The following is a 23819-nucleotide window of genomic DNA, read 5'->3' as shown; positions in this document are numbered from 1 at the left end:
TGTATACGCTGTTTATAGGCATTCGAAGGCTATAATCTCTAGGGTGAGTTACGGGTTGAAGAAGGGTTATTGAGGGTTTTGTGTTGCTCTGTGTAATCTGTAATCTTGACAGTGATTTAGTGCAGCGAGCTCGTGTGTTTCCCGAGTTCAACGTGGACGTAGCTTGCTCAAATATAGAGCAAGTGAACCACGGTAAAATTCCGGTTGTTCTTGTGTGTGTGATTTGTGATTCTTGATTGTGATCTTTTGTTATTTGGTTGATTCTTGTGTGAGTGGTTATAATAGTGGTATTAGAGCCATTTCTTGGAGATTAGGGATTGTTTACAAAAAATTAGGGTTTCATGAAATTAGGGTTTTGTGAAATTAGAGTTTCGTAAAATTAGGGTATCTGAAAATTGGGGCTTTTCGAAACTGTGATTCCTTCTAGTCTCCAATAGGATCTAGGGAGTCAAATCTTGGCTAAGTTTAAAGGTATATAGGCTGAAAACCAGTAACCGCCTTAAAAACTGCCTGGCAGTAATTGACAACTTCTAGTGTAACAACGCCGCGTACCTTCTTAGGTTTTTTTTTTTTTTTTCTTTCTTACCATTATAGTATAATGAGTACTACTCGTATGGAGATCTCCCAATATGATGGGAAGATCAATTTTGGGAGTTGGAAGAAAAAGATGAAAGCATTGCTTTCTCACAACAAGGTTGCCATCGCACTGGAAGAGGACTCCGAAAAGTGGCCAGAGGAGAAGTTGAAAAAGAAAGAGGAGATCAATGAGGAGGCGTACAATCTGATAATCATGAATCTGTCCGATAGCGTCCTCAGGAAGATAGATGGAATTGAATCACCGATTGAACTCTAGGGTAAACTTACTACCTTGTATGCTTTGAAATCTGCCCCCAACCTAGCTTTTTTAAAAGGGGTTTTATTCTCTTATAAAATGGATAGTGCTAAGAGTATAGATGAAAACCTAGACGAGTTTCTGAAAATGACCTTAGTCCTAAAAGGGACAGACCAAGCTTTAGGAGAAACCAGTCTAGCCATGATTCTATTGAATTCCCTGACTGATGACTACCAAGTAGTCAAGAATGCCCTACAGTACTCGTGTACTATACCAAATCTTGACCTAATAACAGCGGGACTTAGGGCCAAAGAATTAGAATTGAAAACCCAGAAACGAAATGGCACAAATCTGTTTGTTAAGAGTAGACCAGAACCTAGTCAAACTGGTAAAGGAAATCAGAATAATCAGGGGGCTAGAAATAAGAAAAAATGGAAGGGCAGTAACAAGCATAGAGGAGAGTCTAGAAAATGCTTCTTTTGTAATAAAACTGGGCATATTAAAAAGAATTGTTTTGAGTGGATTAAAAAACAAAAACAAGGGAATACTGAGAATAGCTTAGCCACTACTAGAAACCTGGTAGAGGAACCTGAAGTACTTACTGTGTCAATGAATGATACTGGTGAAGAGTGGGTGCTGGACTCAGGCTGTTCATTTCACATGAGTCCTAAGAGAGACTGGTTCCAGGAATTTGAAAATGTTGAAAATAAAACTATTTACATGGGAAACAATAATGCATGTAGAGTAAGAGGGATAGGCACAGTGACTCTAAGGGCTAACACTGGAAAAATGGTAAAACTAACTAGGGTTAGGTACATACCAGAACTTAAAAGAAATTTGATATCCCTTGGCACCTTAGATGAATCAGGATGTTGTTATAAAGCAGAACATGGATGCTTGAACATATATAGAGATAACAACCTGATACTGAAAGGAGAGAAAAGAAATGGCCTTTATATTCTTTGTGGGAACCATTCCCAAAACTGCTTTAATTCTGTGATTATACAGAAAAGTGGCACCTTAGATTAGGCCACATGAGTCAAAGAGGCATGGACATTCTGAAGCATAAAGGGCAGTTTGGTAAGGACAAGACTACACCCTCGAATTCTATGAGAATTGCGTTTTATGGAAACAGCATAGAAATAGTTTCACCAAGGGGACACACCTAGCCACCAGTCCACTAGAATACATACACTCTGACCTTTGGGGATCTGGAAAAGTGAAATCTTATGGAGGGAATAATTACTTTATGTTCTGGTGGATGATTACAGCCGCAAGGTGTGGGTATACCTACTGAAATCCAAAGATCAGGCTCTAGCTAGGTTTAAGGACTGGAAAACCCTAGTAGAGAACCAAATGGGAAAAAGGGTGAAGGTTCTTAGAACAGACAATGGGCTGGAATTCTGTAACCAAGAATTTGACAAGTTTTGTTGTGACCAAGGGGTTTTAAGATATAGGACAGTAACCTATACCCCACAACTGAATGGAGTGGCAGAACAAATGAATAGAACCCTCCTTGATAAAGTTAGGTGCCTGTTAATAACCTCCAAACTCCCCACCTCCTTTTGGGAAGAAGCCCTTACAACAGCAGCATACCTGGTAAATAGGAGTTCATCTACTGCAATAAACCTGAAGAGCCCTGAGGAAATATGGATTGGTAGAGTCCCAGCTCTAAGCCATCTAAGAGTTTTTGGGTGTGCAGCTTATGCACACACCACAGGAGGAAAATTGGAACCAAGGTCAACCAAGTGCATATTCTTATGGTATCAAGAAGGGACCAAAGTTTATAGACTTTGGGATAAAGATTCCCCAGGGGTCAGAATCATTGTGAGTAGAGATGTGGTATTCAATGAGGGAGTCTTTCCTTGTGAGAAAACTAGAACTAGAACTGACCCCATTTCAAGTTCAAAGGATCTCTTCACCCAACCTGAAGTTACACCAATTGAGGTGGAGCTTCCTGCTCAAACTCAAACCAGCCAAGAAACTGAAGCTGTTACTGAACATGGAGGAGAAACTGGACAAACTGATCCAGAACATGAGGATGAGATAGAAACAGCAGATGACACTGATATTCAACTTGAAAACTTGCAAGACTACCAGCTTCCAAGAGACAGAACCAGAAGACAGGTAAGGGCACCCACAAGATATTCCTATGTTGATCTAATATATACTGCCCTCCTTGCAGGTACTGAAGTACAAAGAAGAGAACCAGAAACCTATGAGGAAGCCATGCAGACAAAGGAAAGGGACCAATGAAAGGCTGTTATAGAAGCTGAAATAAAGTCCTTGGAGGTGAACAGAGCTTGGAAACTTGTACCAAAGCCTAAGGACCAGAAACTTGTACAATGCAAGTGGCTGTTCAAACTAAAGGAAGGTATCACTGAAAAGGATCCCCTCAGGTATAAGGCTAGACTAGTAGCCAAGGGTTTCACCCAAAGAGAGGGAATAGACTTCAATGAAGTCTTTTGCCCAGTAGTTAAGTACAAAACCATAAGGCTCATGCTGTCTATAGTAGCCCACCAGGATCTAGAGCTTGAACAATTAGATGTTACAACTGTATTCCTACATGGAGATATTGAGGAAGAGATCTACATGAGCCAACCCTTAGGTTTCATAGATAAAAAGACCCCCAACCATGTTTGCCTACTGCTGAAATCTTTATATGGTCTAAAGCAATCCCCTAGGCAATGGTATAAGAGGTTTGACACCTTTATAGTAAGTATAGATTCACTAGGAGTAAGTATGACAATTGTTTCTACTTTGCTATTTTGGATGAAATACCTATTTATTTACTGTTGTATATAGATGACATGTTACTGATAAGCAAATCAAAGCCTCTGATCTGTGTGTTAAAGAATAAACCGAATGCTAAATTTGAAATGAAAGACCTAGAGGATGCTAGGAAGATTTTAGGCATGCAAATTGATAGAAACAGAAGTAAATACAAACTGAAAATTCACCAGTGCTCATACCTGCATAAGTTAGTAGAAAAATTTGGAATGTCAGGGACCAAAACTGTCTCAATGCCTTTAGCTAACCATTTCACATTAAGCAAGGCTCAATGCCCTAATACTGATGCTGAGTTAATTAAAATGGAGACCATACCCTATGCAAATGTAATTGGATCCTTGATGTATGTTATGATTAGTACTAGGCCTGACTTATCATTTGTGATATCATTGCTGAGTAGATTTATGTCCAATCCTGGTATGGAACATTGGACAACCCTGAAGTGGATACTCAAATATGTTAATAGCTCTTTAAATGTGGGACTGGAATACTGTAAAAGATCTACCTCACTTGATCTGGCTGGTTTTCTAGACTTTGATTTTGCAGGTGACAGAGACACTAGGAAGTCAACCACTACATATTACTTTACCTTGGGGGCAACTGCATCAGCTAGAAGTCACAATTACAGCCTATAGTTGCACTATCAACAACTGAGGCTGAATATGTGGCTGTAGCTGATGTATTTAAGGAGGCAATTTGGCCAAAAGGGATACTGGGTGAAGCCAACCATTTTTTCAGACAGTCAAAGTGCAATACACTTGAGTAAAAATCCAGTGTACCATGAGCGAACCAAACACATAGATGTTCGCTATCACTTTGTGAGAGATCTGATCACTAGGGAGGAGATAGCTCTCAATAAGGTTCCTACTGAACACAATCTAGCAGACATGGGTACGAAGATTGTTACACTTGCTAAGTTCAAGCATTGCTTGAACCTGCTGTCCATTCAGTAAGCAAGGGTAACAAAAGAACCATGAAGGACTCACTAAAGGCAAGCTGCACTAGCACAGGGGCTGTTTTTCCAACCCATCAAGGTGGAGATTGTTAGATGATGGCTTGAAACATTGTCGTATTAGAACTTAAATGGAATGACGTCGTTTTGATCCAAACTGAGAAAACAATCCTGAGCATTGATGAAGAGAAGATCCAATGACTAGAATTTAACCCTAATGTCAACCATATAAAAGCAGAGTTATTTTGGCATTTTGTACCTAGTATTCATTTTGCAAATCTCTCTCTTCTTCGTTAAACACCATTTTGAGTCTGTTAAGGTTTTCAATTTGGGTTGAGTGAATCTTGTAACTTGTTGATTGAGTGACTGGGTCAGGTCATTCTGGGTGTATTGTATACGCTGTTTATAGGGATTTGAAGGCTGTAATCTCTAGGGTGAGTTACGGGTTGAAGAAGGGTTATTCAGGGTTTTGTGTTGCTCTGTGTAATCTGTAATCTTGACAGTGATTTAGTGCAGCGAGCTCGTGTGTTTTCTGAGTTCAACGTGGACGTAGCTTGCTCAAATATAGAGCAAGTGAACCACGGTAAAATTCCTTTTGTTCTTGTGTGTGTGATTTGTGATTCTTGATTGTGATCTTTTGTTATTTGGTTGATTCTTGTGTGAGTGGTTATAACATAACCCTTGAACAACCTAGAATAAACTCTCTAAGTTTAATTCAATGACAGCCTTAAGACTTAGGAAAATAGATCAATCCAAGTAACAATCGCGCAAGATCGGATTATTAAACTTAGGCTATGTTATTCAAGACGACAGACTGAAAACTTGTCTATAATCATCTATCATCATGTGTTACTCATTGAATAGAAAGAGGATAATTACGTATTACAATTCCCAATTCTAATAGATAAAATTCCGATTAAACAATTTAGCAGGCCATTACTAAATCACTCAAACAAAATTCATAAACAATTAAAACAGAATAACATAAACAATTCCAATAAGAATGAGATTAAGAACAATGTTACTGAAGTTAAGTTACACCAATGACATGAATTCAGGTTTCAAAATCCCCTTGAACTGAAAAAGAAAGATCAGCCACACATATTGACATAGAAAGTAAAAAAACTAAGAAAAACCTCCACTGCTGCTTTTTCTCCGGTTAACCTAACACCTCATAAATAAATAACATGTTTTTTTTTTCTCAATTCTGCCCCAGGAATCACGAAAAGTACTTTCTTAGATCTTTCCTAAATGATAGACTTCCAAAACTGTCAAAATCTTATCAGATATGGGAAACAAAATTCGTATCTAGCTTGCACCAGGATTCTAACAATGTAAAAGAATTTTTCTGGGCTTAGTCACTTCATAAAAGTTGTAGTCCTGGATGTGTAGATGAATTTGGGCTTTTGAATCACCTGCTTTCGATATCTGAAGCTCTAGTTAGGCCCATTCGAAGACTCAATACTCAGCTAGGAAATCCTTTCGCGAGTAGGATTCCAGGTCCGGTTTTGCAACAACTAATGAGAGCCCAAACGAACTCAGATTTTCGCCCATAATATCTTCCTGGAAGGCTTGATTCGTCTACTTTACTTTTCCTGAAGAACACTTTTGCAATCGAGAGATCTGACTCCATGAAAAACCTGAAAAATGCAGCACTGGTCAAAAAAACAAAAAATCTGGAATTTCCTAATCTTTTCTCAATTATTTCATAAAGTCTATCCAAATACGTCAAACTTACAAAATAAACTCTAATCAACTCAAGTAGGCATAAAACATAACAAAAAACATAATATGGAATGAATAAAAAAATATATAAATTCCACTCTTATCACTCCACGTTCAAATTTTTAATTCAACTTACCGACGATGGCCATTGTAGAAATTGTTACATATATTGTGAGGCATGTGGTAAACCAATAGAAGGCTTTGTGTACCGCTGTGAAGAGAATGGTTGTAACTTGCATCCATACTGTTTCAACCTTCCAAGTAGGTTCCTCATCGAAGATGTTGAATTTATGCTTTGTGATAAGGTGTTATCAAAGTGCATTTTGTGCAACAAGAAAAAGCTTAAAGGTAGTGTTAAGGGAAATTCGGGATGGTCTTATGTGTCTACACGCGAGGAGTATAATTTTCATGTGTATTGCACATTAAAAATGTTGCAGGAGGCCTGGAAAGATGGAGATTCAAGTGATAATAATGGTTTAGTTCCAGGAAATCTAAAGCTACCTATCGAAGGTTACTTGAAACCAATGAAAGGGAATGGCAACAAATATTTTAAAATAGTGAAGATGTTCTTAGAACTCCTTGTGAGTATTCTGTTGGGCGACCTGACCATAACTCTTGCTTCTATGCTCGTCGAGCTATTTACCAACTGATTAGCTTCCTGTCAAGCCTCTCCTCAATTTAAGTTTGATCATTATTAATGAGAATGATTTATTATACAATAATGCTAAATGTATAATGAAATTTTACAAAGATTTTTATACAAAGTGATGTGACAAAAAATGAATAGAAAAGTAAATATAATTTAATATTTCATTCATTTTCTGTTACATCACTTTGTATAGAATTCTTTATAAGATTTTATAAGATTTCTTTGTACGTGTAGTATTAATCTTTTTTTTCTTCAATCTTTCATTCATTTCTTATATCATCACATTGTATACATATCTTTGTAAGAGGATTTAAATTAAAAAATCATATCCTTCATATTAATACTTATATTAATCTCATATTTAAGGTTTTCCTATATTTATAGCCCTATAGAATTTCATTTTATATTAAAAAAAAAATTTGATTCTAGATTATTAGTAAAAAGAGTTTTAATTTTTGTACTTTTCAATTCTAGAAAAAAAATCTATTTACTAGTTTCCAAAACATTAAGTAAAGGAAAACTTGGACATCAATAATCTAAAATCATATTAGCTTTACCATTATAAAGATTTTGCTTTTTCTTTTATTCATGTGCACACTAACACTTGATAAGATGTAAATCTTGAATTTTTTATATGCATTCATGATTTCACAACAAAAATAAGGGAATCTACCAACTTTAATCGAGGAAGAAAGCTTAATTTTCTTTTTTTATTATAAGGTTTCCATAAACCCTTCAAAAATTATCAACCAAGAGTAGTGTGCATAATTCTTTTCATCTTGCTGATCATGATAACATTTCTTACTTTCTCCATGTTAGTAATATGTATGGGAATATAAGTTTGACAGTACAGTTGAGGAGCTAGATTACTCCTTACCACCACTCTTAATTTTTGTGTTTTAGTTACCATTTTAAAACCCAACTCGGCCTAATCGGTTTAACCATGACCCGGGAGCTTCACCAGGCCGGGTTAAGAATTTTCCTATTCACCTAAAACCCTAGAATTTGGGATGATGATTGTAGATGCAAAAAATCTACAATTATGGAAATAGGGTCTGATCCCGTGAGGTTGAGGCCACTGACAATCTGTTGGACCTGTACAAATGAAAAAACAAGTGTGAAGCTTACGGAAAACATCGATGCGGTGTTTGCCGTAGGCACTTCGACGCCCAAGTCAGCAAGGCTGAAAGAAGAGATTTAATAAGAATTAAGGGAAATAAGGATTACCGAGAGTTTTGTCGGACACCAGGACTACGACGAAGGCATCGAGTTCTCGGGAGCAAGTAGGTAATTTTGAGTAATGGAGATTGAATATTCGAGATTGATCCCCTTATGAGAGGACAGGTCTCTGTTTATATAGTGAACCACTGAGTCTTACTTTGGGAGATAATCACTATCAGGAAAGAAATATGATTTCTTGTCTTTATTAGATTAAGTTTAGCAATTTGAGTAACATTTGGAATCTTAGTAGAAAAGGAAATAGAATGAGATTCTGATTTCCTATTTATGGACTGTTGTAGGCTAATGGGTTGAAACCCAATTTAGCTTAACTTATAAGATAGCCCAACTCATAGAGTGAGCAGTTCACAAGGTGACTTTAAGCATAGGTCCAATCGGAATTAGGTTAAGGCCTTGGGTCATGATATATTTATTTTGTTATTGGGCCTCATCAAGCCTAAGACGATTTTTTGCCCACACAGTTAGCCCCCCACTCTCTAAGTTAAAGGGTATTTAGCATAAAGAGTAGATTTAATTGAATAAGCGCAAGGACGACTTTGCTGGAGACTTGGAAGGGTTGCTTACTGAGTCAATTAAGTCTCTTCCTCGGGATGACTCGCGATGGAGGGTTCGACGAGCAAGGGTAAGGAGGTCAAGCTAACCGTAGGGCATTCGACTCAGGAAGATGACGCAGAGCATGCTGCTCTTTGAATGTAGTTTTTTCTAAATTTGTACTTTGGGTGTTGAACACCTATGACTATGTATTCGGATCAGCCCCTATGTGGACCTTAATAAAATCTGACATTTTGTTGGGTTTTTTAGTCTTGTTGAGCTTCTAAGTTCTTGTTTACAATCACCTGGGTGCGTCAGTACGACTAACCGACTACGTATTGATGTAGTTAATACTTGGTTTAACTAGTAACTGATTGATTCAATTGCTCTGGCTGAATCACTTTGCATTGTCCAACTGACAAAATTTCTAAGTGTTGAGGAGATTTCGAGTAGGTGGGACCTGTATCACATGTGAACCGAGTCGGTGTGACCAACTTTGTGTTTGAAACATTTAAGGGTTGTGTGTCGTAGTCGGTATGGCCTGTTTTTTAGTTGAAAACATAAGAGGGTTATATGACCTAGTCGGTGTGACCGACTCTATAGTTGAAAACGTTTAAGGGCTATGTGGCCTAGTCGGCATGATCGACTTTGTAGTTAAACGTATCACATGAACCGAGTCGACTTGACCGACTTGGTAGTTGAAAACATGTGCGAGCAATGTGGCCCAGTTGGCATGACCAACTTTGTAGTTGAACATATCACATGAACCGAGTCGGCTTGATCGACTTGGTAGTTGAAAACAAGTGTGGGCAATGTGGCCCAATCAGCGTGATCGAATTTATAGTTGAACGTATCACATGAACCGAGTCAGCTTGACCAGCTTGGTAGTTGAAAACATGTGAGGGCAATGTGACATAGTCGGCGTGACAGACTTTGTAGTTAAACGTATCACATGAACCGAGTTAGCTTGACCGACTTGGTAGTTTATTGATCAAGAAAGATTAACTAAATCAGTTCAGGGGCTTTGGTTTACGGGAAGATATTGGAATAAGTATAAGAAGCAGGGTTGTTTCTGCAAAGATTAGAAGTTGAGTAGGGTTGTTTTTGTAAAGAAACAAAAGTTGTAACAGACTATATAAAGTCGTCTGTAACTGATCTGCTTTATCAATTTTTTAATAACAGAACACTTGAAACAGATTTTTCTTTTCTTTTCTCTCTTAATTCGTTCACTGCTTCAGTTCTCTTTTCAATTCAGCTATTAATCTTTCATGGTATCAGAACTGTAGACAAGTGTCAATGGCTTCGAATCCTGAGTTCTTCAATGTTCTGTCAAAATCTGAAGTTGAATCAGCTGAAAATGCAAACGCAGATAACTCAGCTGCTCACTCCACGCTTCCAACCATATCAGTAAAACTTGTGAAGAAGAATTATAGTCACTGGCGATCACAAGTTTTTCCAGCCTTAGCATCTCATGGTCTTGAAAGCTTTATCACCGGTGAGAGCATCTGCCCTTCTATGTTTCTTTTTGAAAAACTTGTTACAACTGATGAATTAGTGAAGAAACAAAACCCTAAGTATTTTAATTGGAAAAGAACAGATCAATTTTTAGTTAGTTGGCTGTTTTCTTCAATTTCTGAATCTATGTTCAGACATGTAGCCAAATGTGTTAGTGCATTTGAAATATGGAACACGCTAGAATTGCATTTTCAATCAATTTCGAAAGCTAGAACACTTCACTTAAGGAATATGCTACAGACCACAAAGAATGACTCTTTAAGTATTAATAAGTATGTCCTGAAAATGAAGGAATTAGGGGATGAGTTAGTAGCAAGTGGTGTTAATATTGGAGAAGAAGAGTTGCTTTTGTATATACTGGATGGTCTAGGACCAGAGTATGATGCGGTTGTGGTGAATTTAACATATCACAGTAATAATGCAACCATTCAACAAGCTCAATTCATGCTTCACAAACATGAAATTAGACTGGAGAGACAACACTCAGCTCTGTCAAACTTTCATGAGCATTTAAATTCTGCTCTGTTTGCCTCCAAGCAAGAAAACACCACCAAGTGCTCTAGTCCTCTGACTAATTCATTTGGTTAAAGAATGGTTGTACCATTTCATCCTCAGGCTGTTGGTCATGAGTATTCACACAGCCCCAATGTTAACATTCCAACCTCTGGTCTAACCCCTGGTTCAGCATATCCTACAGCAAGTAATTTTGACTTTGGACAGAACAGTTATCAAGGAACAAATTATGGAAGAACTGGTTACTCACCCAACACATATCATTCTGCTGGACACTTTCAGTTTCAAAACAACATGATGAGAGGCAAGGGCAGAGGCCGAAGTTACTTTAAGCCAAGATTAGTATGCCAAGTATGTGGCAAAACAGGCCATTCTGCCATCCAGTGTTACCACCGATTTGATCAGGAGTATCAAGGCTTTGCTGCCAATTCTTACAGCTCCCAGATACAGCCTACTCTGTACAATTCAACGGGTCCCTCTCCAACTGTTGTTACTGAGCATTCTACTGAACCTGCACAAGCCTTAATTGCAGCAAACTACACACAATATTCAAACTACACACAACCCCCAAACTACACACAACACTATCAATACCTTCCATAATAATCTTGCAGATTTTCATGATTACTCAACTCCTCCTATGTCTAAATCAAATGCACCAACTCCTGCTCATTTCTCTTCAATACCACATCAACAATACTATCCTGGCACTTCAACCAATACTGGTCATTCTGTCAGTTTTACACCAAAAACAGTCACCAATGAAGTATCTCAATCTTCAGCAACCTCTTATCAAGCAGTTGCCTCTCCAGAAATTCTGCAAGACCAGTCCTGGTATATGGACTCTAGAGCCTCAAATTACATGACTGCAGATGGTTCCAACTTGGCATTCAAAACTGCTCACTCAAGAGGCTCAAAAGTACAAGTTGGGAATGGGGAATCCATCCCTATCACTCATTCAGGTATGATGTTAGTACCCTCTTATGATACAACTAGACTGATTCATCTTAAGAAAATACTATGTGTTCCCAATATTGCCAAGAACTTACTAAGTATTTCTCAAATCACTAAAGATAACAATGTCATTGTGGAGTTTCATTCTGACCATTGTTTGGTAAAGGATAAATGTAGTAGAGCTGTGCTTCTTCAAGGTGCAGTCAAGGATGGATTGTATCAGCTTGAGTTGTCACAGTTTGTTAGACCACTGGTTTCAACAGTCCTTCAAAAAAAAGCCTCGTTCCATATCTCCCTACTGCTTGTCAGTTCTCGAATCCTCTCATGCTCCTATCACGCTATGTTAATAAATGTTCCACTGATGATGTTAATCTGTTACTGCAAATTCAGATTTGTGTATGTTATGGCATGCAAGTGTTAGGACATCCCAATGTTAGAACCTTCATGTCATTTTGGACAAACTGAATGTAAAGCACTCTTTAAGCAGAAATAAAAGTTCTTTTGTGAGGCATGTCAGTTTAGTAAGTTACAACAATGCCAATTTCCTATTTCTCACTCTAGAGCCAAGGATCCTTTAGAGTTAGTTTATTTTGATCTTTGGGGACCAGCTCCCAATTAACTCTAGGGAGGATTCAAGTATTATATCTATTTGTTGATGATTTTAGCCATTTTACTTGGATTTATCCTCTGAAACTCAAATCGGAAGCTTATGGAGCATTTGTACAATTTCATTGCTTTGTGGAAAAAACAGTTAGGTTATAAACTAAAGAGCCTACAAACTAATTGGGGAGGTGATATAGATCATTCAGTGGTTATTTACAGCAGAATGGTATTTTATTTAGGCATCCATGTCCACATTTACACCAACAAAATGGGAGAGTGGAGAGGAAACACAAAACTATTACAGAATTTGGGTTATCCCTTCTAGCTCATGTTGTATGCCACTAAAGTACTGGTGGGAAGCCTTTAGCACAGCCACATACCTGATAAACGATTACCCACCTCAGTACTTGAATCTGCCTCACCATATTCGTTTTTGTTTAAGCAGCAGCCCAACTGCACTGAATTGAAGGTTTTTGGCTGTAGTTGTTATCCTTACTTAAGACCATATCACAGACACAAACTCTCTTATCACACTGAGAAGTGTGCTTTTCTGGATACAGCCTTGCCCATAAGGATATTGTGTTTGGCCTCCACTGGCAGATTGTATATTGCAAGCAAGTCAAGTTTAAGAGACAGATTTCCTTCAAGGTGATTTTGGTTCCCTCACAATACATAGGTGTACCTCTCCAGTTGATCTTAGCTTGAACACCTCTAATAGCTCTGGATTCTACCTCAATGTGTTCCTGAACCAGAATCTTTCAACCTGTACCACATCCAATCCTGCTCCAATATCACCATTACAACCTAATTCAGATCTGTTCAACCTGTACCACATCCAATCTGCTCCAACATCGCCATTACAATCTAACTCAGACCTATTCAACCTGCTGCTACATCCATCTTTCTCCCATATCATTAGTTCAACCTAGTCTGATACATCAGTTATAAATGCGAGATTCCTCCTTCCTTGAATCAACTTAACACATATGGCATCAACTTAGAAGTAGTTCTTCCATTGCCCTCATCTCTCTAAACACACATCCCATGATAACCATCAAAGTCAGCCACTTATCCTGGTTCCACTACCTATCAAGCTGAGTTACTCATATTTCTATTCTTCCAGAACCTAAAAGTTACTGAAGCATTATTAAGTCCTGAATGGAAACAAGCCATGGACTCTGAATATCAAGCTTTATGAGCAATAACACATGGGAATTGTTCCTTATGAAGAGGAATAATATGTAGGATGCAAATGGGTGTTTAGAACAAATTAAACTCCGATGGGACACTCAAAAGTATAAGGCCGTTGGGCCTAAAGGCTTTCAACAAACACCCGGTCTAGATTATTTCGACACATTTCTCTGGTTGTTAAAGCAGCCACAATCAGAGTCTGTTTATCCTATGCAGTGCACCAAAATTGGGAAATCCAGTAGTTGGATGTTAATAATGCGTTCCTGAATGGGGAATAACTGAAACTGTCTTTATGCTTCCTCCGAAGGAATTCTGGTCCTGCAGCAGCCAAGGTCATCCTGAGCAGTTTGCAAACTTCGTAAGCCTTGTATGGTCTAAAACAAGCTCCTAGAGCTTGGTTTGATAAACTCAATTTGCCTTGCAGTTGGGTTTTGAAAATTCTTTTCAGATGTGAGTTTGTTTTTTACAAAAAGGATTTCAAATTAATGTATTTGTTGTGTATGTAGATGATCCTTGTAACAGGGATGATTCTGAGCTCATATCAAGCTTAGTTGCTGACTTGAATAGCAAATTTGCCCTAAAAACTCTTGGTACAGTGCAGTACTTCCTGGGGTTGTGAGTAAACAGATGATTTCTGGTTTACTGCTGTCCTAGACCAATATGCACATGATCTTCTCCTTAAGGCAGGAATGGCAGATTCGAAGCCTTGTTCCACTCCCATGGCTACTGGTCTTCGACTTGGCAAGAAGGATAGTAGGTGTTTGAACACCTACACTATATAGAAGTGTCATTGTGGACTTCAATATCTGACACTATCTCGGCCAGACTTAGCTTTGCTGTCAATAAGCTCAGTCATTTTTGCAGCAGCCCACTGAAGCTCATTGGACAGCATGTAAACGAATCCTCAGATATGTCAAGGGAACATTGCAGCATGGTATTCTTTTTACCAAGAAACAGCCCTTTACTTAGAAGCATTTTCAGATGCTGATTGGGGCTGAGATGAAATTGATAGGAGATCCACCAATGGGTACAATGTATTTCTTAGAGGTAACTTGGTCCAATGGTCATCTAGAAAACAGAAGGTAGTGTCCTTATCTTCTACAGAAGCTGAATACCGATCTCTTAGTCAAACAGCCACTGAACTGTTTGGATTCAGAACTTATTCAAGGACTTGGCATTCATATAAACAACACTCCCATCATATGGTGTGATAACATGAGTGCTGGGGCATTATCCTCAAATCCGGTGTTTCATGCCCGAACAGCACACACAAATTGATGTACATTTGTTAGGGAATTAGTTACAAAAAGGTTGTTAAATGTGCAGTATGTTTCATCTGAATATCAGATAGCCGATATCCTAACTAAAGCCCTCCTTGTTCACGGTTTGCTATGCTAAGGGAAAGCTAACTGCACATTTAAGCTTGCAACCATATTCACATCTCTGCAACAGGAAATCTATTTTGTGAGTCAGTGAAAATGTTGCAGATTGGTTGTTTTTTGTGATGCTGTGATTTTGCAATGGAATGATGCAGTGGAATGTTGCAGCTTGGTTGTTGTTTGTGTGTCAGTGGAATGTTGCAGTTTGGTTGTTGTTTGTGATGCTTGTGGATTTTGCAATGGACTGTTGCAGTGGAATGTTGCAGCTTGGTTGTTGTTTGTTTGCAGTGTCATGTTGCAGTTTGGTTGTTGTTTGTGATGCTGTGGGATTTTGCATGGAATGTTGCAGTTTGGTTGTTGTTTGTGAAGCATAATATTTTGCAGGAAGGGATATGGTTTGAGTCTTTGCAACATAAATTTGTTTTGTGATGCATTGAAATGCGGTGGAATGAAAGCTGTTTTGTGATGTAGTGGAATGAAATCTACTACTTTGTGATACAGTGGAATGAAATCTATTTTGTGATACAAGGAAATGTAGTGGATTTTGCAAAAAAAAAAAAAAAAAAAAAAAAAAAAAAATGTATTGTTGTTTGTGATGAATGATATTGATTAAGAAAGAGTAATAAGTCAGTTTAGGGGCTTTGCTTATGGGAAGATATTGATCAAGAAATTAACAAATCAGTTCAGGGGCTTTGGTTTACGGGAAGATATTGGAATAAGTATAGAAGCAGGGTTTTTTCTGCAAAGATATAAGTTGAGTAGGGTTGTTTTTGTAAAGAAACAAAAGTTGTAACAGACTATATAAAGTCGTCTGTAACTGATCTGCTTTATCAATTTTTTATAACAGAACACTTGAAACATTTTCTTTTCTTCTCTCTAATTCTTTCACTGCTTCAGTTCTCTTTTCAATCAGCTATTAATCTTTCATGGTTGAAAACATGTAGGGCAATGTGACCCAGTCGGCATAACCAACTTTGTAATTACACGTATCACATGAACTAGTCGGCGTGACCAACGTATCACATGAATTGAGTCGACGTGACCAACTCGGTAGTTAAAACATGTGAGGGCAATGTGGCCCAATCGGTGTGACCAACTTTGTGATTGAAAGTAACCGGGGTTGTGCAGCCCAGTTGGTGTACCGTCTTTTTAGTTGAACAATAATGTTTCCTGATAATTCTTCTCATGGAGTTAGGAGGAGCATTAAGCCAAATGGAGAAGTAAAATACATGGATGCATGTTTTCAAGTAATAAGCTAAATAGAGAAAAGTAAACTAAACTGAGTGCAAGTTAAGAGGTGAAATAATATGCATGGCACAGCTGCGTGCATGTGTAATAAACCAAATGGAGAAAGAAAAAACAAATAGGTGAATGCTTCTACTATGTGATTGGCAAAGCTAAGCAAAATGAAGTTTTAAGTAAAATGTTCCAAAAAAATGTGCACATGCCAAATGTGCCAAAGTGGTTTGATTTTGGCAAGCCGTGTAGAACGATTTGTCGTGGCAAAATCAAGGGCGACTGCTGTGAACTTAGCTTTTGTAGGGGAGATCCGAGCCGAATGACCATTCTGCATTTAATTAATGCATATGCAAATGATGGTCCCTTTTTTCATTTATAACTATTTCTCTTTCTTTTTCCCATTTTACACTACGAAAAACCTCTTTCCCTTTTTGTTCTCCACTGAAAATCTTCAACTGCTATTCCTTTCAGGCAAAATCTTCTAATCTTTTTATTTCTTTCCTTTTGCTCTCTATTTTCTCCGTTTAAGGACTCTAAGCTGGTTTGAGGAGATTTCTTAAGGCCACCTTTAATATCTGCCCTCGGCTTTAGAGAAGTGTTTTGAATTTTTATCTTGTAAGAAGAAAGTTTAGAGAAGATGGAGTTTTTGTAATTTGATTGAACTTTGGTGAGGTTTGCTGATTTTCAATGGGGTTTAGAGGATTTTCAGAGATGAGGGTTCTGTTTTGGGCTCAGGTGTTGGTGTAGGTGTTAGTGCCAAAGGTTTTGGAGGAGCTGGCGAGTTTACTAGTTTGGGTGTCGGTGTCGTGTTGGTGTTGGCGGCTTTGATGGTTGTGCTTGAGCTGTGGCTTTGACAGTGTTGGTGTAGGTCTTTGGCGACTTTGATGGTTGTTGCACTAGAGTCGGTGGTTTTGATGGTGTTGATGCCAGAGTTGGAGTTGGTGACAGTATCGAAGGTTGGCATCGAAGACGGTGTGCACAGGTTGGAGTTGGATACAGAGTTCCGAAGGCTGAGACGTTGGGGTGAACTTCTGGAAAAAGACGAAGTTCTGTAGTGGAGTAGTTTTACAAACGCTTGGCGGCATTGTTTTTTGAAAGAGGCTGAATGTGTTTCAGTCTATTGAGTTTTTCATATTTTTGGAGGAGAAGGCGAAGAAGAATCTGAGTGAAAGAGTCTTGGTGGGTTTTCTTATGATTTCTTCCTTTCTTCTAGTGGATTTTGGTGGGTTTTCTTGATTTCTTCCTTTCTTCTAGTGGATTTTGGTGGTTTTTCGTGGGTTCTCGATCTTGAAGGAGTAAGGAGGTGAGTTCTGTGCTTTTGAGATTTGGGTGGTGGTTTGGGGTGTGAAGAAAAAAGTTGAATATTCCTATTAAAAAGGTAGTTGGAATGTGCCCACTTTGCAGAGCCAAATAACACTGTACTTGTCCTTTATTGCTAAAAGAAAAAAGGAGAGTCGTATGACCTTATTATGAACATGGGAGATTGGTTTTGATACTTTAAGTATATTACTACTCACCGAATAAATATAATATAAAACAAATTAAGATATGTCGAATAGATATAATATAACATGTGAATAGATGAAACAAACGAATAAAAGTAAAGAAAAAAATTTCTTACCGTGATGGAACTTTATGATTAATGATGTCAGTTAGAGGGAGTTTCGTGCCTCCTCTCATGTTGCAAGTCGTTGTTGGCCGATAATTGTCAGAGCCCCACGATGGGTGCCAAACTATAGATGCAAAAAATCTATTATTACAGAAATAGGATAGATCCCGTGAGGTTGAGGCCACTGACAATCCGTTAGACCTGCACACATGAAAGGACAAGCGTGAAGCTTACGGAAAACACTTGCGTGGTGTTTGCCGCGTGGTGTTTGTAGTAAGCACTCAGACGCTCAAGTCAACAAGGCTGAAAGAGATTATTTAATAAGAAAAGAAGGATTATCAAGAGTCTTGTCGAAGGCTAGGACCATGGCGAAAGTGTAGAATTCTCAAGAGCAAGAACTTAGGAGCAAGTAGGTAATTTTGAGTAATGGAGATTGAATATTCCATATTGATCCCCTTATGAGAGGGCAAGTCTCTATTTATATAGTAAACCCAAGGGATTGGAATCTTAGTAGAACACTGAGTCATACTTTGAGAGATAATCACTATCAGGAAAGGAATAGGATTTCTTGTCTTTCACAAATTAAGTTTACTAATTTGAGTAAGATTTGGAATCTTAATAGAAGAGGAAATAGAATGGGATTTTAATTTCCTATTTATGGACTGTTGTAGGCTAATGGGCCGAAACCCAATTTAGCTTAACTTATAGGATAGCCCAACTCATAAAGTGAGCAGTTCACAAGGTGACTTTAAGCGTAAGTCCAATCGAAATTGGGTTAAAGCCTTGGGCTGTGACATGTTTATTTTGTTATTGGGCCTCGTCAGGCCCAAAACGATTTTTTGCCCACACAATGATCGGCGAACAATTGGAGGCTGGGATGTTGAGGCTTTTGAAAAGAAAGTGTCGATGAGTGCAATGGTAGCGATGGAGTTAATTTTCAGTGAGTGACTTGATCGGAAATCGAAAAAAAAAAAAAAGGCTCGACTTTTGCCAATGATTGGTGAGGCTAACGAGGGTGGGGTGAGGTGAAGTGGGTCCGGTCGGGAGGAAGAGAGGAGTATTTTTGGGGTGATGGGGAGGGTTGTCGACACCGACATCGATGAGATCTGACTTGGAATGTCAATGCTAGCGTCATTGAGATTTGGCCAAAATCGAACCGATTTCAACCAGATCTTGGGTAGACTTTCTAGGGAATGGGCTCAAGGGATTATTAGAATTGCATTTTGGGTGTCGTCATTGGCCATTTTGTATTTAGGGTGTGTTTGCTAAATTTCAAACCTATAGAGACTTAACATAATTTTCAAGGGTGTAATTGTGAATTTTGTCACCCGGTTTGACCGACCGATCATACCAGTTAAAGCGATCAACTTGAGACCCGCCTCGAGTTGGTTATTAAAACATTGGTTTTAGTACATCATCGGCTTTTTATAATTGATGAAGTCGGCAACTCTCTAAAAAAAAAAAAAAAAAAAAAAAAAAAGCTCAAGTCAATTTCCATGCATTTGAGAGCAGGTTGAGACTGCACTTGATTAGTGTATGGTTTGTTCTTTGCATTGGTTTTCCCTTTGAAATTAGCAAGATAGCCATGTAACTTGTAACAAATTTCTCGTTTATGCCCTTGCAGATGACAATACTCACATTCTATATACAGTTTTTTACCATTTTATTTGGAATTTGGATTCTGATTTATTTGAGTATTTTGAGCATAGAGAGCTATAGTTACTTCTGTATTGATATTGGCCCTTGGTAATACTTTCTGACTTTCATCTTGATTTACCACATAATAAGCTTGTTTCACAAAAGGTAAAGGTGTCATCAAAAGAATATGAATTCTCACCATAGAATAAGAATCATTTAATCCCATTAAGAATTGCAATAGCTTATGTTGATTAACATGATCAAGATAAGCCCTAGCAGATGCACTATCTAGTGGTGGTAGACTAACCAAAGAACTCAATTCATCCCAGAGTGACTTAAGTTTATTGTAATAAATTGCCAATGACATTGTACCTTGAGTGAGATTAACTATCTCTATGTGAATTCCATAAACCCTCGTTTCATTCACCTTATGATATTGTTCTTGTAGATCTTGCCAGATCTGATGAGCACTAGTTGAGTAGACGATTCCATTAAGAATCTCCTTTGACACTGTGTTGAAAATCTAGGCCAGAACCAGGGAGTTACATCTTTCCCACTAAGCACTAAGAGTTGAATCTAACGAAGGCTTCTCACATGTCGCATCAACGAACCCTTGTTTCTTCTTTGCTCGAAGTGAAACAATCATTGCTCAATTCCATATGCCATAATTTTCTATACCAGTTAATTGCTTTGTTACTAGCACAAATCCAGGTGTATCAAACGAATGAATGTAGAGAGGTGAATTAGAGTCTACAAGATTCATTGTTGATTCTCTGCTTGAATTCTCCATTACTGTGAGACAGCTTGTAAATCGTAGATTTTGAGCTAGAAGCAAGAAATCTTGATTCTTATGATTCGATAACTAAGCTTCAAGCTTCATCTGATTTTGAAATGAAAACTAAAAGCCTAAAGCTCTGATACCATAATAGAAAACATAATATAGCGAATCGAAGAAGAAAATCATTCTTGTGTGCATTATGATATTCCCATTATAGAGAAAGAGAGTCTAGAGTGTTCTTATCTAAGTACAAAAATACAACACCCGTTTAACTCTGACTACTAACTCAGATAAGCAGTTAGTTAATTATAGTTAACATAAACTAACTGTTACAATTGGACTTAAACTAACTGACAACAAACTTAACTAATTACAAACTGTAATTACTGCAGCAACCATAAACTGAGCTAAGCTAACATAACTCCAATACATGAGGAGCACATACAAAGTCCTTTTACACAAAGTATTGATCATAATTAATGAGATTGATCACTCTTTTATTCATTTCTATTTACCAGTTTTCAAGACATTAAGTAAAGGAAAACTTACATCAATAATCTAAAATCATATCAGCTTTACCTTAATAAAGATTTTGCTTTTTCTTTTATTCATGCGGGGACTAACACTTGATAGATATAAATCTTGAAATTTTACATGCATTCACGATTTCGAAACAAAAATAAGGGAATGTACCAACTTTAATCGCGGAAGAAAAATTAATTTTCTTTTTTTATCATAAAGTTTCCACAAACCATTCAAAAATTATAAACCAAGAGTAGTGTGCATGATTCTTTTCACCTTGTTCATGATAACATTTCTTCCTTTCTCCATGTTAGTAATATGTACTGAATACAAGTTTGACAACTACTAAAAAAAAAAAATCTCAAGTAATTTTCCATGCATTTGAGAGCATTTATAATTTTGATCGCCTGAGATTGTGCTGCATTACTTAATTTGTTGGACAATCGGCATTTACTTGAATAATATGAGGTGTATACATTAAGTCATTAACCCCACTTGTAAGCTTGGTTTCTATTGAATGAAATTGGAGCAAACGACATGTTCCCACCCAAGGTTCACCGAAATCCAAGGTTCATACCCTTGGTTTCATTTATTCCAGATACTCACCCTTAATTTAATACCGTTTCTTTTATTTTAAAAGTTTAAGGGTAAAAGCGTCAAAACCCCATTTCTCTCAAGTCTCAACTCACCGCCGTTGATTGCCCTTCCCATTTCCTCCTTTGTCTCTCCTATATTCTGAGAACTCCATTTTACACTTTTTTTTATCCATTCTTCCTCTTCTTCTTCTTCTCCTCTTTTCCTTTTCTTTTTCTTCTTCTCTTCTCTCTTCCAGATTCTTCCTCTTTTTCTTCTTCTCCTTTTTTAATTTCCTTCTCTTCTCTCCACCAGATTCTTCCTCTTCTTCTTCTTCTTCTTCTCCTCTTTTTCTTCTCTCTTTCTTCTTCTCTTCTCTCCGCCAACTACTTCCCCTCTACCACTGCTGGGGAAAATTAATTGGTGCATTGACTCGGGAAAATCATCGAGCAGCTGGTGTGCGTTTGATAGGAGTAATTGTGTAGGTGGTTGGGGAAGTGGAGAAAGCCCGAAAAAATACATCTCAATCAATCAAGACCACAACAATTCACACAAGACAAAACCAAACTAACGAGTCAATTTTGATTTTGGCCGTCAAAAATGGCCAAAATCTGGCGAGTAAGAAAAGCACAAACCCTGGTGATGGCCGGCAAAAGGGTGAGCAATTAGGGGTTAGAAGGTTGAGGGTTTTGATGAGGGGTTGTTTGTGAGTGTAGTGGTGGTGTCGATTTTGGTTTTGGTAGCCGGAAAGCTCCAGAATTTGGCGAGAGAGGTTGTGCGAACCCTGGTGGCGTCAGCATAAAATCGGGTGGAATCAGGTTGGGAAAGTGGAGGTTTTGGAGGTGTAAGGGTGGTGGTGCTTGTGGTGATGATGGGGAAGGCCAACAGAGCTAGGATCGAGCCAAGTGGGACCGAAATCGAGTGGTGGTGAGGGATTGCAATGGCGGTAGATGGGTGGAATGGCGGTGGGTGGTGGTGACTTTGGGGTTTCAAGAGGGAGAGAGAAGCGTGGTTGTGGCTATGGCAGTGGCTGTTGGAGGGAGTGAGAAGCGACAGAAGAGAAGAAGGGGGAGATGAAGAAGAAGATGGGAGGGTATTTTGGTAATTACTCTCTTCAGAATCCAACAGTGACTAACAATGTTAGTTTAAGGGTGGGAATCTAGAATAAATGAAACTATGGGTATTACTCTATGATTACATCAAACCTCGGGTGGGAACATGTTGTTTACTCAATGAAATTGCGGCTACTTGCTTGACTTCATTGATCTTTGAGCTTGCGGTGGAAGAGTTTTGTTGTCGTAAATTAAACCTAGAAATTAAGCTTCTTCCTCTCGAAGCTACCCTCTTCAATAAAGCAAAGAAAAAAGGTCCTATTCAAAGGAATGCATCAAGCTGTACTATATGATCAGACGAGACAGTTCGAATTCGACAATTAATTAAAGCTTTCGCACTCTTACATTTAATTCAACCATTTCTATATATCACTCTTATTTATATTTTTGGAGAATTGCTATGATATGACCTCTTCAATAATTCATGTAAATATTTTCAAGTGATGAATTTGACCAAACAATGAAATATTAATGGATGGGTGAAACAGAGTGTTATATTATTTTCAGTGACCTTTTTCTTCCCACAATACCATATCCTATTATATTTTGGAGATAAATTTAACAAAGATTTAAAATCTGAAGTTTGTCCAATTTAATTAGTGAATATATTTGGCTACACATAATTAATTTTTTTACGAATTAATTAGCTAAGGTGGGCTGTTTCCTAAATATTAATTAATTTTGGAACAATAGTATTCTGGTTTTTATTTAACAATTAAAAAATATTGTGTGATAGTTCATATTAATAAAACAAAACACTATAAAATCTAAGCTTTTTCAGTACCAAACGAGAAAAAAGAAAGGGGGATAGGATTAAAAAGTGATGAACAATGTTTTAAAAGTAAATAAAGCTAGAAATAAGGAGGGGCCTGAGGAGAATGATTTTACAGGTGGAAAGAAATAAAGTTAGTTGTAGTGGGATTCTTCTCCGTAAAAGAAGAATACCTTCAGAAATAAGTTGCAAGTCGTATCAATTTCCTCGACACAGTCGCTTTGGAGTAAACGACAAATTCCCACCCAAGGTTTGATGAAATTCTAAGCTGGTACCCCAAGTTCTATTTATTCTAGATTCCCACCCTTAAAATAACATTGTTAATAATTTTTAGGTAGTGAGGGTGCAATTACCATAATGCCCTTAACCCTAAATTAATAAATCATGCTTTAACCCCTAAATTACTAAAATTATAAAATTAACCATGTTATTTTGAAATTACTTCAATTACACCCCCAGTGACTACGCACCATCTCGGTTTTATCGGATCTGGGTTGTTTTCGATGGCCGCAAACCCCCTAGTCACCTCCATCACCTTCCCCATCGTCCGTCGTCCAAAACCCCTCTAGTTCCAGACTCATTGGGCCCTCCCATCACCGGCGCCGTCAAGCTTAGGTTTTCGTCGTTCTTCGCTAGATTCCAGTCGATTCTAGCGATGAAAATCTAATTGGACATCACCACTACAACCAACATCTCCAAATCT

General features: G+C 37.9%; 1 pseudogene; it reads left to right on the top strand.

Moving 5' to 3' along the window:
• Nucleotides 1-23819, top strand: part of LOC116117701 — a 36233-nt pseudogene that overhangs the window by 5817 nt on the left and 6597 nt on the right.

The sequence above is a fragment of the Pistacia vera genome, unplaced genomic scaffold, assembly GCF_008641045.1.
Source record: "Pistacia vera cultivar Batoury unplaced genomic scaffold, PisVer_v2 Contig820, whole genome shotgun sequence".
Classification (NCBI taxonomy): domain Eukaryota; kingdom Viridiplantae; phylum Streptophyta; class Magnoliopsida; order Sapindales; family Anacardiaceae; genus Pistacia; species Pistacia vera.
Note: the sequence above shows the minus strand (reverse complement) of the source record. Positions and strands in the feature narration are given on the sequence as shown.